This window comes from Lycium ferocissimum, chromosome 10, assembly GCF_029784015.1.
Source record: "Lycium ferocissimum isolate CSIRO_LF1 chromosome 10, AGI_CSIRO_Lferr_CH_V1, whole genome shotgun sequence".
NCBI lineage: Eukaryota > Viridiplantae > Streptophyta > Magnoliopsida > Solanales > Solanaceae > Lycium > Lycium ferocissimum.
The window spans coordinates 59,785,853-59,802,741 of NC_081351.1; the positions used below are offsets into that span (position 1 = coordinate 59,785,853).

The 16,889-nt window shown below is 39.4% G+C and overlaps 1 pseudogene; it reads right to left on the minus strand.

Moving 5' to 3' along the window:
* Positions 1-6,455: 6,455 nt before the first annotated feature.
* Positions 6,456-11,817, minus strand: LOC132035058 (putative late blight resistance protein homolog R1A-10; annotated as a pseudogene).
* Positions 11,818-16,889: the final 5,072 nt, after the last annotated feature.

Genomic DNA, 16,889 nt, shown 5'->3' on the forward strand with positions numbered 1-16,889 from the left:
AAAAACTAGCTAATTACGGACCAAAAAAAAATCATCCCTATAGGTTTATTTTTGGAGACCTTATTTACAAACCGTCACTAATTGTTGGTCTTTAATAAGCCTTTTTCTTGTAGTGATTCCGGACTAGATATGGCCATTATGAGTTCCGTGTTATGTCATTCGAGTTAACTAATGCTCCAGCAGTAATCATGGACTTGATGAATCGTGTATTCGGAACTTTCCTAGATCTGTTCGTGATTGTGTTTATAGATGATATTTTGGTTTATTCACCGTTAGAGGCTGAGCATGCAGAACATCTACGAGCAATGCTTGGAGTTCTTTGAGGTAGAGAGCTGTATGCAAAGTTCTCTAAGTGTGAGTTCTAGTTGAACTCTGTGGCTTTTCTGGGCCACATTATTTCAGACGAAGGCATTAGAGTAGATGCTCAAAAGATTGAGGCTGTGAAGAATTGGCCAAGGCCCACGACACCAACGGAGATACGTAGTTTCTTGGGTTTGGCTGGTTATTACAGAAGGTTCGTAGAAGGATTTTCTTCTTTCCCTGACCAAGTTGACTCAGAAATCAGCCAAGTTCCAGTGGACGGATGCGTGTGAGCAGAGTTTTCAGATATTGAAAGACAAGTTGACCTCAGCACTTGTGTTGACTCTTCTCGAGGGAGCAGATAGCTGTGTGATTTATTGTGATGCTTCAGGTATTGGGTTAGGCTGTGTATTAATGCAGTACGGTAACATTGTTGCTTACGCTTCTAGACAGCTAAAGAAGCACAAGAAGAATTACCCGACCCATGATCTTGAGTTAGCTGCGGTGATCCATGCTTTGAAAATGTGGAGGCATTATTTATATGGTGTTCATGTTGATATCTATACCGACTATAAGAGTCTCCCATACATCTTTAAGTAGAAGGACTTGAATTTACATCAGAGGCGATGCTAGAGTTGCTAAAGGATTATGATGTGGACATTCTGTATCATCCTGGGAAGGCCAATGTAGTAGCCGACGCTCTTAGTCATAAGTCTATGAGTATCCTGTCCTATTTGCAGCCGGAGAAGAGGGAGCCAGCCCATGATGTTTGTCAGTTAGCCAGTTTGGGAGTCCAGTTGATAGACTCAGGTGATACAGGAGTTACAGTTCAGGATATAGCGACATCATCTTTGGTAGTTGAGATAAAGGAGCGTCAGTACGAGGATCATGTTTTAGTTCACTACCGGGATACAACTCCACAGAAAGAAAAGACACCCTTCTTGATCACAGGAGATGGAGTACTCAGATATCGAGGTAGGTTGCGCGTTCCTAATGTTGCAGGCCTCTGTCAGCAGGTTATGGGGGAAACCCATAATTCTTGCTATTCTATCCATCTGGGCACAGCAAAGATGTATCATTATCTCAAGGAAGTGTATTGGTGGGATGGTATGAAGAAAGATATAGCGAAGTTTGTCGCTCAGTGTCCAAATTGTCAGCAAGTCAAGATAGAGCACCAGAAGTCCGGAGGTTTATTGCAGGCTATGGAGATTCTGACATGGAAATGGGAGGTAATCAATATGGATTTCATTACAGGTTTTCCCCGTACGCAACAGAAGTATGATTCAATATGGGTCATAGTGGATAGGCTTACAAAGTCCTCTCATTTCTTGCCTGTCAGAACTACTTATGCAGCTGAAGATTATGCGAAACTCTATCTTAAGGAAATTATACGACTTCACGGTGTTCCTACAACCATTATTTCATATAGGAGAGCACAGTTCACAGCTAACTTCTGGAAATATTTTCAGAATGGATTGGGGACTCAGGTAAGTCTTCGTACTGCGTTTCACCCACAGACAGATAGACAAGAGAAGCGTACTATACAAACACTTGAGGATATGTTGAGAGCTTGTGTACTTGACTTTCAAGGTAGTTGGGATGATCATTTACCTCTTATCGAGTTTGCCTCTAATAACATTTATTATTCCAGTATTCAGATGGCTTCTTATGAGGATTTATATGGATGGAGATGTAGATCCCCTATAGGGTGGTTTGATATTGGAGAAAACCAGTTAGTGGGCCCAGATTTAATTCAATAGCAGTTGGTAAGGTGAAAATGATTCAGGAAAGATTGCTAACAAAGACGAGTCGATAGAAATCCTATGCTGATAATCGGCGACGCAAGTTAGAGTTTGAGGTAGGTAATTGGGTTTTCCTGAAAGTTTCACCTATGAAAGGAGTAATGAGATTTGGAAAGAAAGGAAAATTGATCCCTCGACACATAGGACCATATAGAATTATGCAAGGTGGCATATGAGTTGGAGCTATCTTCTGAGTTCAAGTCTATACATCCGGTATTTCACGTGTCCATGCTCCGTAAGTGTATGGGAGATCCGTCGAGAGTCGCGCTGGTAGATAATATTGAGGTGACCGAGCAGTTATCTTACGAGGAGGTTCCTATACCTATATTGGATAGACAAGTTCATCGGTTGTAGACTACGGATGTAGCTTCTGTTAAAGTGCTTTGGAGGAACAATAATGTTGAAGAGGTGATTTGGGAAGCTGAAGAGAAGCTGAAGCCAAAGTACCCGTACTTGTTTCCGTTATTCCAGGAGGCTCAGTGTAAAGCATCATCATCCCCGGGTATTGATTTTATTTATAGTAGTTGTGATTGGTCGTGTGAGGCCATAGTATTGATATATGGTTATGGTGATTGGTTGTGTGTGGCCATGGTGTTGTATATTTTAGTAAGTGCCCCTGTGAGGCATTATTTTGGGTTGCTGTGTACAGGACAGATTGGTACATTTACAGGGTAAACTCTGGCGAAATTTTTATATAATCCTTGAGATCTTAACATTCGGGGACGAATGTTCCTTTGGGGGATGGAGGGTGGGGGTGGGGGGAGGAGAATGTTACACCTTGGGATTTCCTGTCGCTCGTATTATAAACATGCCAATGTAAACCTAAAGTAAACATGAAGCCCTTTTAAGGTTAAGAAGGATGTTTGATGATTCTAATTAAGATTCCATCGGCATTTGAGGCTAAAGAAGTAAGTTCGTCGGAGAAAGTTAAGGTTGAGCCACGTTTTGGGAAATTTTGTATCATTTAAGCTATGAATTGACTAGAATCACCTTTAGGAAGAGATATGAGGCCCCTTAGATAGTTAATGAAGTTCTATACAAGTTCCAAGAAGGTTCCATAAGGATTGGAATCAAACGAATCGAAAAGATTGCATTTTCGCAAAACCGGGAGAAAATGGGCAGTGTGCAGTCGCACACTAAAGGTGCTGATCCGCACACTCGGTGAAAAATTGCCAAAATGGATGGACCTTCTGCCCAAGATACTCCACAAGCCAAGGATGGGGTGTGCAGCCGCACACTCAGTGTGCTACGCCGCATACTCTTCGCCAAGTGTATCGGGGCGTGATTTGACCACCTTTTTAAAACCCAAACGACCCCAAATTCATTTCCACCCTTCCACACTTATTTACCTACCTTTATAGAGTCTTCTTAAGATATTTTGAAGGTTCCCTAACCCTTCTCACCATTCCATATCATCCAAGGAGAGAATCAACATCAAAACCCAAAGGTGATCCAAGGAAGGTGATTGTTCTTGGTTTTCTTCAAAGTTGTGGTGAATGTGAGCTTGGAGGAAGTTGAGTGAGGTGAAATTATTTGATTATAAGGTATATTATTCATCTTATTCTTATGGTTGAGTTGATATAAAGGTTTAGTACCCCTTATAAAGGAAAAAAATAAAAGTGGAGAATCCATGGATGGTGTAATGAAGAAGATGATTTTGAGTGAACTTAAAAAGGGGAATTTAGCTAGACTTGGGATTTAATTGAAAATAAATTCTTGATTGGGATATTATGGATGTTGTTATTGTTGTTTGGGGGTTGTGTTTCCATGTGGTGGAAATTGATAAAAATAGGGGAAGTGCTGCCCAAATTTCGTTACCTCGTTAATCCTGCTAGATTGAGCTTAAGAGTGTTTTCCAAAACTTAACCTTAGTTTAATTCCTCTTGACGGTAGACGTTGTGAACTTGGAAGGAGATCGTTAAGTGATTAAGATGACGATAAGGTATGTTAAGGCTATTCCTTCTTCATTTTGGCATGATCCTAAGTTATGAGCCAACAAGTGATTTAACGAACTTCCATGTTACTCTACTCTTAGAAGCACTAGGAGTACTTCAGTCTTTGATATTCCTATACCCCGTTTGTGATTGTTCCTTCAGTTCATGAGTCTTGAGATTTCTTGTGTGGATGATGTTAGCCCAAAAGATTTTCGTCGGTGATAGTACGACCTTGTGTCACTCGGAGAGTTCTATGTATTCAGCTTATCCATGCATTGCATTCATATATTCATATACATATTGACCCGTGACCAGAAGGTGTTATATATGCGAATATTATATGTATATAAGGTATAGGGAATAGGATAGGCATTATATACGCATTACCACCTGATCATCTGGTGCACCATGATAATGATATATGGATCGGGCTGCACGTTCCGCAACACTGTATACGATGATGATGATGAAGGCCGCAGAGAGGCCGATGGGATATGAGATAATGGATCGAGCTGAACGTTCCTTAGCACTATGACCTATATTTATATACATGAGCATTATTATCATTGAGAGCATGTTATATGCCCACAAAGGCATTGTCAGTTATACAGATTTATGCAGATACTTTTAGATTCCCGGTCCTACAGATACTTGTTTATACAAATCTACGCAGACTGTCAGTTGGCCTTTGAATTTCAGATTTCGTTCATGATTCTTATGCTTTTGCTTATGTTCCTCTTTTGCCTTGCATACTCAGTATATTATCCGCACTGACTCCCTTATTGGTCAGGGGCCTGCGTTCATGCCCGCAGGTTCAGGTAGACAGACAGGTGGTCCAGTTCAGTAGGACTTCTATATCCAGCAGTGGTCAGTGCGCTCCATTTGATCCGGAGCTGCAGTCTATTTTGGTATGCCACTCTTTTGAGATATATATGCATATGGGTATGACGAGGCCCTGTCCTGTCCTTTCTACAGTGTTATACTCCAGTAGAGGTCTGTAGAAAGTCATATGTATATATCAGATGATGTAGCCTTGTCGGCTTCTATTCTTTTGTGTACTGTATATGTAGCGGCCTAATTGGCTTGCATTGTTATTTCGTATGTGTATATATATATATATATATATATATATATATATATATTCAGATTGTGCAGAGTTCATGAGGTCACCCTTTCATGAGGCAGTATGAGATCAGTTTGAGTTACTTATGGGCCCTTGATGTTCATTATTGTCCAGATATAAGTATAGGGGTGTTTGGTCACTAGAGGTCAGACACTCGTCACGATTCATCGGTTTGGGTCGTGACAACAACTTTGATAAATATATACTTACATATATTGGAGACACGAACATCCACGGGTCTTGTTCTTGTTGAATTCGTGCAGTAGAAGCCCCGAGTTTGGGTTTGCAGCCACTGAACTCAATTAGTAGCAGTGAGTAAATATCTGCAAACTCAATGGGTATCTCATTCAAAAATATGAAACCTGTCATCACAAGGCGCTCAAGGATAGGAAAATTGTCATTCGTGGCTTTCCAGTACTTGAGATAACGTACTTGAATTAGTAAAAGCTTCAATCGAGTAAATTCACCTGCAATTCGATGCCATTCACAGCCGTAACAATCATTCCACTTCAGCTTCAGCACCTCAAGGTTAGGTAGCTCACCTATGATATTCAAGTCCTCATACCTTAGACAAGTTCAGACCAACTTCAACTTCGTTAGTATTGCTGGAAAAGCTTTTGCACTTGGAATTATCATTGGTGAAATCTTGCCTGACTTTCATGGAATATAAAGTTGAAAACTCAATGTTTCAAGTTGATGTAGATCAACAGGATTATTGAAAATTCTATCTTGACAATTTTCATAATCCGTTTCATCTCCAACGATTTCTAATTTTTTAACATTCTGAATCCCTGAAATAACCTCCTTCCTGCAACAATCTGGAGACAAGCCATAAATAGTGTGTCTGTTTGATAAAGCCAAGTACCTCTCTTTACCAATGGATACACTTGGGGGATTTGGTAAATAAAAGCTTTGCATATTGAGTTTCCTTAATTGCATTATTTCCTAAATTTGTTCTAGAAGAAAGACACATGTCGTACCCCTTCTAACAATGATTGTTTACAGATTCCATAACATGCAAATTTATGGAGGTATGTCAAAATCACTAGACAATACTAGGTACCTCAACCAAATGAGGGATGGTGTATGTGGAGGGAAACTTAAACACATTATGGTTTCAAAGTCCAAGATGCTGAGTAAATGAGTAAGCTCTGGTCCGAGACTAAAAGTTAAAGAATAACTACAAGGAGAGAAAATAGAGCGAGTTCATTCCAAGAGATTGTTGTGGTTATCATATATCTTCCCCTTTATCAAATGATCATATCCAGGGGTAAGAAGGGCCCTATAAGAACTATATTAAATATCATCAGCAACAGTATTCCATCGCTTAAAGGGACACATTTTGTGCATACTAAGATGATGACGAACATCATTTGGCTCATCATCTTTATCCGGATCATATACAATGTCATTCATGAAAAATATGTTTTGGCTTTGAGTTTCACTCAAGCAGAGCTCATACATTAGATCATGAACCTTACATGATTTAATTTTTGTTTCATCCAAACTTTTCTTGCTAACAAGAATTAGACATCTGCCGATAAGATCTTGTAAACACTTCTCAGCCTCTCCTTCTAAGTGTTTTTTCGACTTCGTAAAACCCCTCAGATATCTATAATCTCACCAATCTCTTTACTGAAATCACTATCTTCTGGAAAAATTCGAAATAGAGAAGGCACAATTTTAGATCACTGGTCAAATGATTGTAACTCAAACCAAGCACATGTAAACATTGTTTATCGTGTGGTCATTTGTGACAAATGACATGACATCTTCAACAACATTTTTCCAATATTCTATTGTCGTTTTAGATTTAAGCAAAAGTCTAACAACCACGACAAAAGTTAGTGGTAACCCGTGACATTTGCCTACAATATGCTTCCCAGTAGTCTCAAACTCAGATGGTAACTCTTCATTCGCAAAAGCCACACTTTTAAAAGGTTTCAACTATCAACTGGACTCATGAGACCCATCTACAGAGAAAGATTCTTTGTGTCGGCATAACAAACTACTTCAGTGTTACGAGTAGTCAACAATGTTTGACTCCCCTTGTTTTCACTTGGAAAGCATTGCCTCACGTCATCCCATGCTTTACTACTCCAGATGTCATCCATGACAATTAAATATCTCTTACCCTTTAAATTCTTTTGCAGCATGTCTGCTAGCTCCCCTTCACCTTCCATGTAAATTGTGTCACCCTTTGTAGAATACAGAAGGCTCAACAAGATCTCCCTTACACTGTGCTGTTGAGATACAGTAGCCTAGTGTCACAAACCAAAATCGCTTAGTCGTGGGGGCACCTACCATTTCACACCTTGGTCGGCGAACCCTTCCCTTACCCAACATGCAATCTATCAATACGGAAGAATAATGTAATAATAATAAATCTCAATATCAATTAAAAGAGAATAAGTGCGGAATATATGTTCTAAACAAGGCATCTGGTCTAAGTCAGCACAATAGCTACTAATAAACACATAGGTCTGAATATATAATAAGAACTATCTATATGTTGCCATACAAGGCTCATAACATCAAAAGGAATACTGTCTAGAAATAGATGACAAGTATATAGAAACTCGGGCTGCAGATCTGGCAGTAGCTCACCCTAAGTCTCCAACAATACCGTCTCGGGAAACACTCTCGAGGATCAGAAATAGAACCTGTAATGAACTCTGCACTCAAAAGAAGAGTACAACAAGAGTAGTATCAGTACAAACAACAGGTACTGAGTAAGCATCATAGGCCGACTAAGATTAGTTTATGCATATAAGCATAAAATCAACAAGATAAACAAATAGGCACATAATACCCAAACCAAGGTCACAAAATATCCCATAACCAAATCACAACCTAAGATGAAACTTCTAAACAACAAGTCTGTCGAGTCTCAATAATCTCAAACAATAATCACAAAACCTAGTTCTGAACCTAAGCAGAGTCACTACTCCGCAATCTGACCCAGTCCATAATCCAATCTATGCCACCACAATGATAACAACAGACCGTACCAAATCAGACGTGAAGAGCCATATGATGATGCAGAATAAAATGCAATATTGTTCAATGCAATGCATTGGCCAAATACCTCAAACCTGTACACATATGATAAAGGCATTGTTTGCTCAATAGTCATGACCTATGAGGGACCCGCGAAGTCCATGTACCTCTCGCTATGAAATATACCTCGGATCACGAGTTCACAAATAGGCCACATCTTCACCCCTTGTCAAATGTGCCTTATAGATATATCACAAGATAGGCCACATCCTCAGCCCTTGTCAGCTTTACCTTATATACATATATTGTATGCAAGATGAGTATTCAAATTATGATTCAAGTCTAGAACCCCAATATGAAACACCAACTCAAGAGTAAGCATGATAAATCAATGAAATCAAATGCCAATGAAAGTACGAGTCACAATGCCATAAGCCATATCAGGACTTAGATAAAGCAACTCAACCATGGAATGAATCATGCAGACCATCTCAATCAACATAAAAAGTCTATGACACCCTTTACTTCCAAATATAACAAGTACACCTCACAACTAAGTCTTGTGTCACCAAAGTGCTCCGTTTACTCGTGTATCATCATCAGTACCTAGTCATAATTCGATATCAATATACTTATGAAATGAGAATGTATACCATGTATGATATCATCATAATTATATAACACGATTCAGGCCTAATCTCATGTCCGAAGACCTAATCATGCTTTCTCCCATCAATTCTACACAATATAAATGTTTCGCTAATCAAAGTCTAACTAAGGTAAGCCGTAACTTACCTCGAATGCAGAATAAGAGCCACGAACTACTCCACACGAGCCTTCTATTTCTGAAGCACCTCAGAATGATGGTAGTCTAGTAAATAACATCACAAGTAAGTAAATGACCGCAACAACCAACTAATTAAATGAGAAATCAATTCGAGAAAAGGTTAGTCAAAATACCCAAAATACCCCTAATGAGTCACGAGGGAAAAATGGGAAATTAAGGGTGACTAACAATCATAATCCTTAAATTCATGGGTTTCTAATCACATTAGACCCTTCAATTTCATCAATTAGTCAAAACCCCCTAATTTGGGTGAAACCCTAAGTCTCATAATTAGATTCTTGGACTATCAAGCAATTCAACCCTAGAATGTGTTAATCTACACTTCTAGATGATATAAACAGTAAGTTAATCAACAATAATCAATTTATACTAAGGGTTTCATGATCACAAGCCTAGGTCTCATCACCCACCACTCGAGGACCTTAAACCACCATGAAAACTCAAAGAAGAAAGGTAAATAAGCAAAGATAATGGGTTGGAACTTACCCCCAAATATGATACCACCAAGTTTCTTCAATATTCACCTCCCCAAGCTCTTAGAATTAGGTTTTAAAAGTGTTGGACTAATGGTTTGAACTTAGGAATATAAAATGAGTTTTTGGTCCCGTCGATCCGCTACAGCGGTCACCAGGATCGCATAGCGATCTCGTCGTAGCAGTCAGATCTTCCGCTACAACAAAAATCATTAAAGGCCATCCCTCGCCGTGGCGGCCAGGACTGCGCCATAGCGGTTCCGCTATGGGGGTCAAACCATCTGCCATGCAGAATCAAAGAAAGTCCTTGCCACCGCTATGGCGGTCCTGAGTCTACCGTGACGGTCACACCAGAACTAGCAAAATTTGGTTTTTAGCAAGTCTTCCCCGAAATCTCAATATCAATCTGAGGCCCCCGGTACACAAACTAGATATGCACACACAAATAAAAACACGCTACGAACTCACCTGTGGCTTCGAATTTTCCAACGGAAGTCTAATTTACCAAGTCAACCCCCAAACGGATAAAATCAAGTTTCCGACCAAGTACCCAAACGCAACCAAATGCCTTGGGAATCAAACAATCCATCCCAACAAGTCATAATCAGCCCTGCAGATCTCACAGAATCGACGAAAATCCGAAAAAAAAGTCCGTTTACCTAAAAGTCAACTATAGGTCAAACGCTTTCACTTAAGGATTCTAAATCCTTCAGTTTTCACTAGAAATGTTTTATAATCTCGGGAATTGGTCAATAAGGGCAAAATGGTCAAAAGGCACATAACGACCTAACGATTCGTTACACCCAGGCACAGACATCAAAATGAGAACGAATGTATGCATCATTGTAAACTTCTTTTGCTAAAGTTGTTTACTAATGCTCCCCATTCCGATGATCGGGTTGACCTTGAGTTCACCAGAAAAGCCTCTAGTCAGTTCATCTAGCAACCTTTTCCTTTCATCACCACGCCCAACCATATTGTTCTTAACATTCAAATTATCTTTTGTTGAACTTGAAAAATCTTGAACCAATGATTCCTTTGATGCTTGTTTGCCTTTATCTTGAATCTTTGTTGACTTTTTCCAGACACGATCAATGACCTTTGCTACTGATGAAACCTTCGACATGCCTTTCTTTTCTGGCTTTTATTTTCCCCCTTTACAGTTTCTGTTAAACTCAATTGAATTGTGTATTCAGCAATATTTGCAACTTTTTTTTACCTTTACTTCCATATCTGTCATTTCCCTAGAAGCATTGCTTCTCTCAAAGTCCTTGAGAAATATTTCCAGGGAACTAACTTTTTCATGAATACCGTAAATTCTTCTCTGTGATAGCAGATTAGAGATTGCCTTGGTGAATTGTATGTCAAGAGCGATTCTGTTGTTCTCATAAGAGAAACCACACTTGCATAATCCATGTCTACTGCATTCCCGTTTGTCTGTTTCAATTATGACCTGAGTGCTGCAAGTTTCAAGAGATCAATGGTATCATAGATAACGTGACAAGTAGATTTGTGAAAAAATAAGGCAGGCATAAACTAAATAAGATCAGGTAATTTATTAGTCTTCGCTTTGAACTTGAATTCGCACCCTTATGTAGTCATTGAGTCTATTTCATGTTGAGATCAGTTGTGTTACTACACATGATTTTACACTTAGGCGGTAGAATCTTTTAATCTCTAACTCTTTGAATCTAGTTAAATATTAGGAATAATAATATTTAACAGTGCCTTGGACTCATACCTACCGGTTACAAATAGACACGAATAAAAAATATATTTGTGAAAGTCTCTTTTTCACTATCTATCTTATGCCACTTTATTATATATAGTTTGCCTTCACCCTGAAAATTGTCAATACTTCTGTACTATTCTAAAGCAAATTAGATGTTGTGATTCTGTTATACTTTTGATATGAATTTCTCTTTGTTCATCAAAGTTTTTTTAAAATAACAATCTTTGGCAGTATCAAGTAACTATATTTACTGGTTATTAACAGTCGTGGGATAATATTAATTTTGCGATCTTTACCATCAGTTTTGCTATGGGAAATATGGAAGCACAGATGTGCTTTAAAGTATTATGGAATCAAAGGTTCAAACTGTACAGTTATAGATCAAGTTTCCAATTTGATGAAACTTTTGCATAACTCAAAATTTCCTTCTTAAAATCTTTCAAGTTGCCTATATATGTGAACAAGTGGTGTTTTACTCTAAGTTTAATCAAATGACAGAGTAATTAATTAAGGGAAACTAACCTTTCAATAGCAGCAAAAAGCTGCAAAAGAACTGCAAGAGAATACTATGAGAAAAAACAAATATGAGTATCAGCAAACAAAATGAGTAAATCACATAAGATACAGTATGTAACCAAATATTTGAGTGGCTGAAATGATATCAGTAGAATTTATCTTGAGATTACCGCTTAAGTCGTCCCTTAACTTTAAATAGTAGGTTCATTTAGTACCCTATTGTATAATGCTGAACACAAATGGTCCTTAATCTTTGCAAAAAGGGTGCCCTTTTGGTCCGGGTCATGTCACGACCCATTTTGCTTAGGCCATGCGGGCACTTACCTTTCCATCTCGATAAGCGAACCCTCAACCCAACAATGAAATAATACACGAAAGAATGAATTTAAAACAGCGGAATAGAACAAATACGTGAGTCCCACGATATATCTATAGATAAGTAGTAGAAAGTGCAGAAGGCAATAAACACCCCTAGGGTCTAGTCTGAATAATACAAGAGCATCTAAGGAGATTAGTACAATCTGGAATACTAATACATAAATGTCTATGTCTCTGAAATAAAAATAAGACATATGATAGAAAAGTCTTCAAGGTCAGCGGACGCCACGCTCATCCTGCAAACTCAAGAGAAAGGTGAAGTGTCTATTAGCCACGGGTCACGGAAGTGGATCCGACCTGATACTCTGCGTTCATAAAAGAATACAGTAACTGCAGGTCAGTACAAACAACAATACTAGCAGGTATCATAGGTCGACTAAGCATAGTTAACACAATTTCGAAAATAAAGCAGATAAGTAAATAAACCAACCAAGCATAAGACAATATAATCACAACTGAGTATACATCATCGCCAATGTAAAGCATCTGAACCCAAATATGTCAAGTCTGAATATATCCGATCCAATCCAATCACCAAGCATCTCAATCAAGTCAAAATGCAGTGCAATGCAATAATGGTATGAATGCAGTGCCATACCATGCAAATGAGGTGTACACATGTACTCCGGATGGAAATATCGACGTCTCGGTAGCACATCCCCGCGTGACTCGCGAAGTCTAAGTGCCATCCATCTCGGATCTTTGCCCAACAGATAGATGGGACCCCAGATCTTTGCCCACGGGGGGATTCTCACCGGTACCACCCTGGGGAACCCACGGAGTCCATGCACTAACAACGATTCTGGAATATTATCGGAATCGGCCATGCAACAATGATGCCGGAATAGATCATTGGCCCTCTCACAATCACTCAAGTAAAAGAGTTGTCAAATATAAGTTTCACACAATCAACGATTCCGAAATTGAACCTCGAATATTAGCCATCTCACAATCACTCAAGTAAAAGAGTTGTCAAATATCAATTTCACATAATTAACGATTCCAGAATTGAACCTCGGACATCAACCTTCTCACAATCATTCAAGTAAAAGAGCTTATTAAAATACCAGTTTCACTCCATCAACAATACCGGCTCATCACCGATATCGGCCATGCATCATGAATGAGTGAGAATGTATGCAATGCGTATATCAACATAAACAATCAAGTTCAATATCACAAGTACCATCGATGGGGTACGCCAATAATGTATCAATATCACAAATACAAACAGTGGGTATGCCAACAATATATCAACGTCACAATACCAATCGTGGCTATGCCAACAATGTATCATATCACAATACCAACAATTGTATGCCAACAATAGATCGATATCACAAGTACGAGCGAGCAAAGTACGCCAACACAATATCCAAGTACAAATACCAATAACCGGTATGTCAATTTTATCTCAATCAAGACAATAACATATATTCCAATATCTACCAACTACTCATGGCATCAAACCATCACAATGGAACAATCAAAGCACACACATAATGGGGTGTCTAGTCCCAACACACAACAGGGCCCAACCTTAGGCAATAACCAACCCGACTTCATACCCGAAGGTTCAGATCTTTGTCTCTGACATTATAATCTAAATATGTGCTTCGCTATATGAAGTCTCACCAAAGGTAAGCCAAAACCTACCTGGATGGTGGAACCGCAACACCAACCACTCACTCCTTTGTCTTGCCCTTCCGCCGAACCTCGGAACCAAAGTAGTCTAAACATAATCGAATTCTACATTAAAAAATCATAAAGAATGATACTAATATTGCTATTATTTCAATTATCTCAATTCTAACTCTAGAAATTGGGGAAACGGGCCCATAAGGGCAAAACGGGGAATTCGAAAGCAAAATACCAAATTAAGTACTAGGTAATCATAACCCAACCACTAATTGTTGATTTAACTCAAGGATTAGCCTAATTTCTGATTTCAAGAAAAATCCCCAAATTGGGTATAAACCCCAAGTCTCCAATTCCAAAATTCAATGCTAAAAGTGGAAGATATATGCTTAATGAGCTTAGATTAGTCACTATCTAGTATAAACATCACTAATTTATCATTAATAATCCTATGGACAATGTTCTTCCAAAACCCTCTTTGAACTCCCACCACCATGGATTTATTTAGGGAAAAGCAGAATCTAACATGAGAATGGATTAAAGGAAGAATGAAGAAATGAGTAAGATATACCTCCATGATTCTCCTTCAAATATCGTTAAGAGCAGTTTCTTCAAGCTCAAATATCGAAATGGGACATAATGAGGGTCTAAGGGTTTTTAACCCTTCATTAACTTTACAAAATTGCCCGTCACCCGCTTCAGCGGCATTGGGATCGCCCCAGCGGTGCTGCTTCAGCGGTTACTCGACCTCTTCAGCGGTCGAGGCCAAAATCCTCTTCACTGCTTTGGCAGCAGGGCTACCGCTCCGGTGGTGCCACTGCTGTAGTGTTGGTGCCGCCAAAGCGGGCACAAGACACCAGAAACTTAACCCAAGTTTCACCTTTCGATCCGATTTTTTGACCAATTCCCGAAGCTGTCTGCTCACATATCAAACATACAGACCCACATAAAAATGCACTACGAACGCGCCTGTGGCCTCAAAATTCCCAATGGAGGTCTCGTTGATCAAGTCAACCTCTGATGCCTTAATCCCAAATTCTCAACCTAAGTCCCGAAATGCATCCAAATGCATTGGGAATCGAATCAAATACACACACAAGTTCTAAACGACCATTCGGGCCTCTCGGAATCAACATAATTTTAAAAAAGGTTCGTGTGCCCAAAAATCAACTTTAGGTCAACCGTTTTTCACTTTAAGTCTATGTTTTCACAAAAGTTACCCGAATCCGATCTAGATATCTCGAAAAGTGTGTTAGCGGTCCTTTCAGGTCAAAAGTGAGCTAATCAATGCTCGAGAAAGGGCGAAAATGACTAAAAGACTATAACGACTAAAGGGGTCATTACATCAGATACCAATTAAACCGTCACTCGTCCTCGAGCGAAGAAAGAAGGAAAGTAGGGAAATACCTGAATCAGTGAACAACTGGAGATATCGGCTACCCATGTCGGACTCGATCTCCCAAGTAGCCTCTTCCATCGGACGATGCTTCCATTGCACCTTCCTTCGAAGCGTATCCTTTGACCTCAACTTCCGAACCTGCCTCATCCAAGATCGCGATAGCCTCCCCTCATAAGTCAAATTCTCATCAGCAATATAGAATCCCAACCAGACAATGTAGGTACCGTCGGTATGGTATTTCTTCAGCATTGAAACATGAAAGACCGGATGAACTCCCTCCAAGCCTGGCGGTAATGCTAACTCATAAGCTACATCACTGATATAATTCACAATCTCAAACGGACCAATGAACCTAGCGCTTAACTTTCCCCTCTTACCGAACCTCATAACACCCTTCATGGGTAAAACCTTCAATAGAACCTGGTCACCAATAGCAAACTTCAAATCCCAGACCTTCCGGTCCGCATACATCTTTTTCCGACTTTGAGCTGCTAATAGCTTGGCCTGAATAACTCTCATGTCACGCCCCAACCTTGGTAAGGCGTGATTGGCACCCGACACTTTACTGGAGCCGAGCGAACCAAGCTGTAACTTGCATCTTTTATGTCTCGAATGGCAAAATAAGGCCAAGGAGGATAACTGTGAATATAATATCATGCATATGTATATGTACAATAGGCCCACGATGTCAACATAACCACTGACAAGACATAACTAAGCTGTATACAAGAAATAATATGCAAAGGTTCTAGGAACATGACTGAAGTATACAAGTCGGGACAGGGCCCCCGACCTACCCGTAACATACAAAAATACATATACAAACCCAGACTCGGCAATTGTCCAGGAATAAGTGGAGCCCACCAATCAATACTAGTACCTGGAGGCAGCTACTGTGGAAGGTCCTCATTTCATCTGTCTATTCCTGCGGGCATGAACGCAGTGTCCCCAAGCAAAAGGACGTCAGTACGAATAGTGTACCAGTATGTAAGGCGAAAAAGTAACATAATAAACATGTGCTGTAAAGATGAAGGATAAGAATCAACTTGGCACATCTGACTTACTAATGAGAATATAGTATGCATATCTCTCTATACTTTCATGTATTTAACTACATCTATGTACAATACTGTGTCTCTAACTTACTTATCATCCTGTGCTAACTGCCTAACTGATCAGTGGTAACTGCCCGACCTGTCATAGGACGGTGGTAACTGCCCAACTAGCCATAGCATAGTGGTAAATACATATCTGCCCAACCAGCCATAGCATAGTAGAATCGCTTGACAACCAGCCGTATGGTGGTAAATACATATTCGCCCAACTCGGCGCAACCTAACGATAAATATGAATGCATCTCACTAAACGTGTACCGATCAAAATATCCCCTATAGGTACCCTTTATATACTTCTATTACTCATTCTTTACCTATTAGCTTCTAAGCACTTCTCATGGTCATCACTTATCCGTTAATACCTACATGATCACATAAGACTTATAAGCATATTTCTGAGCCACTAGGACTTCTTCCTGATTAACTAAACCTCAAACAAATCCTGAAATACATCAGAAACCTCTCTTCTAGCATTAAATACCTCATTAGGTATCTTCTACTAGCTCACTATTCATGTCCTACAAAGAATCCCTTAAGAACACATTTCTAAAATCATCGGAGTGACGTAAGATCAGTAAACCTCCGATGTATATTATGGAGCTAACATCATTGGCATATCTCAACTTGAAGGA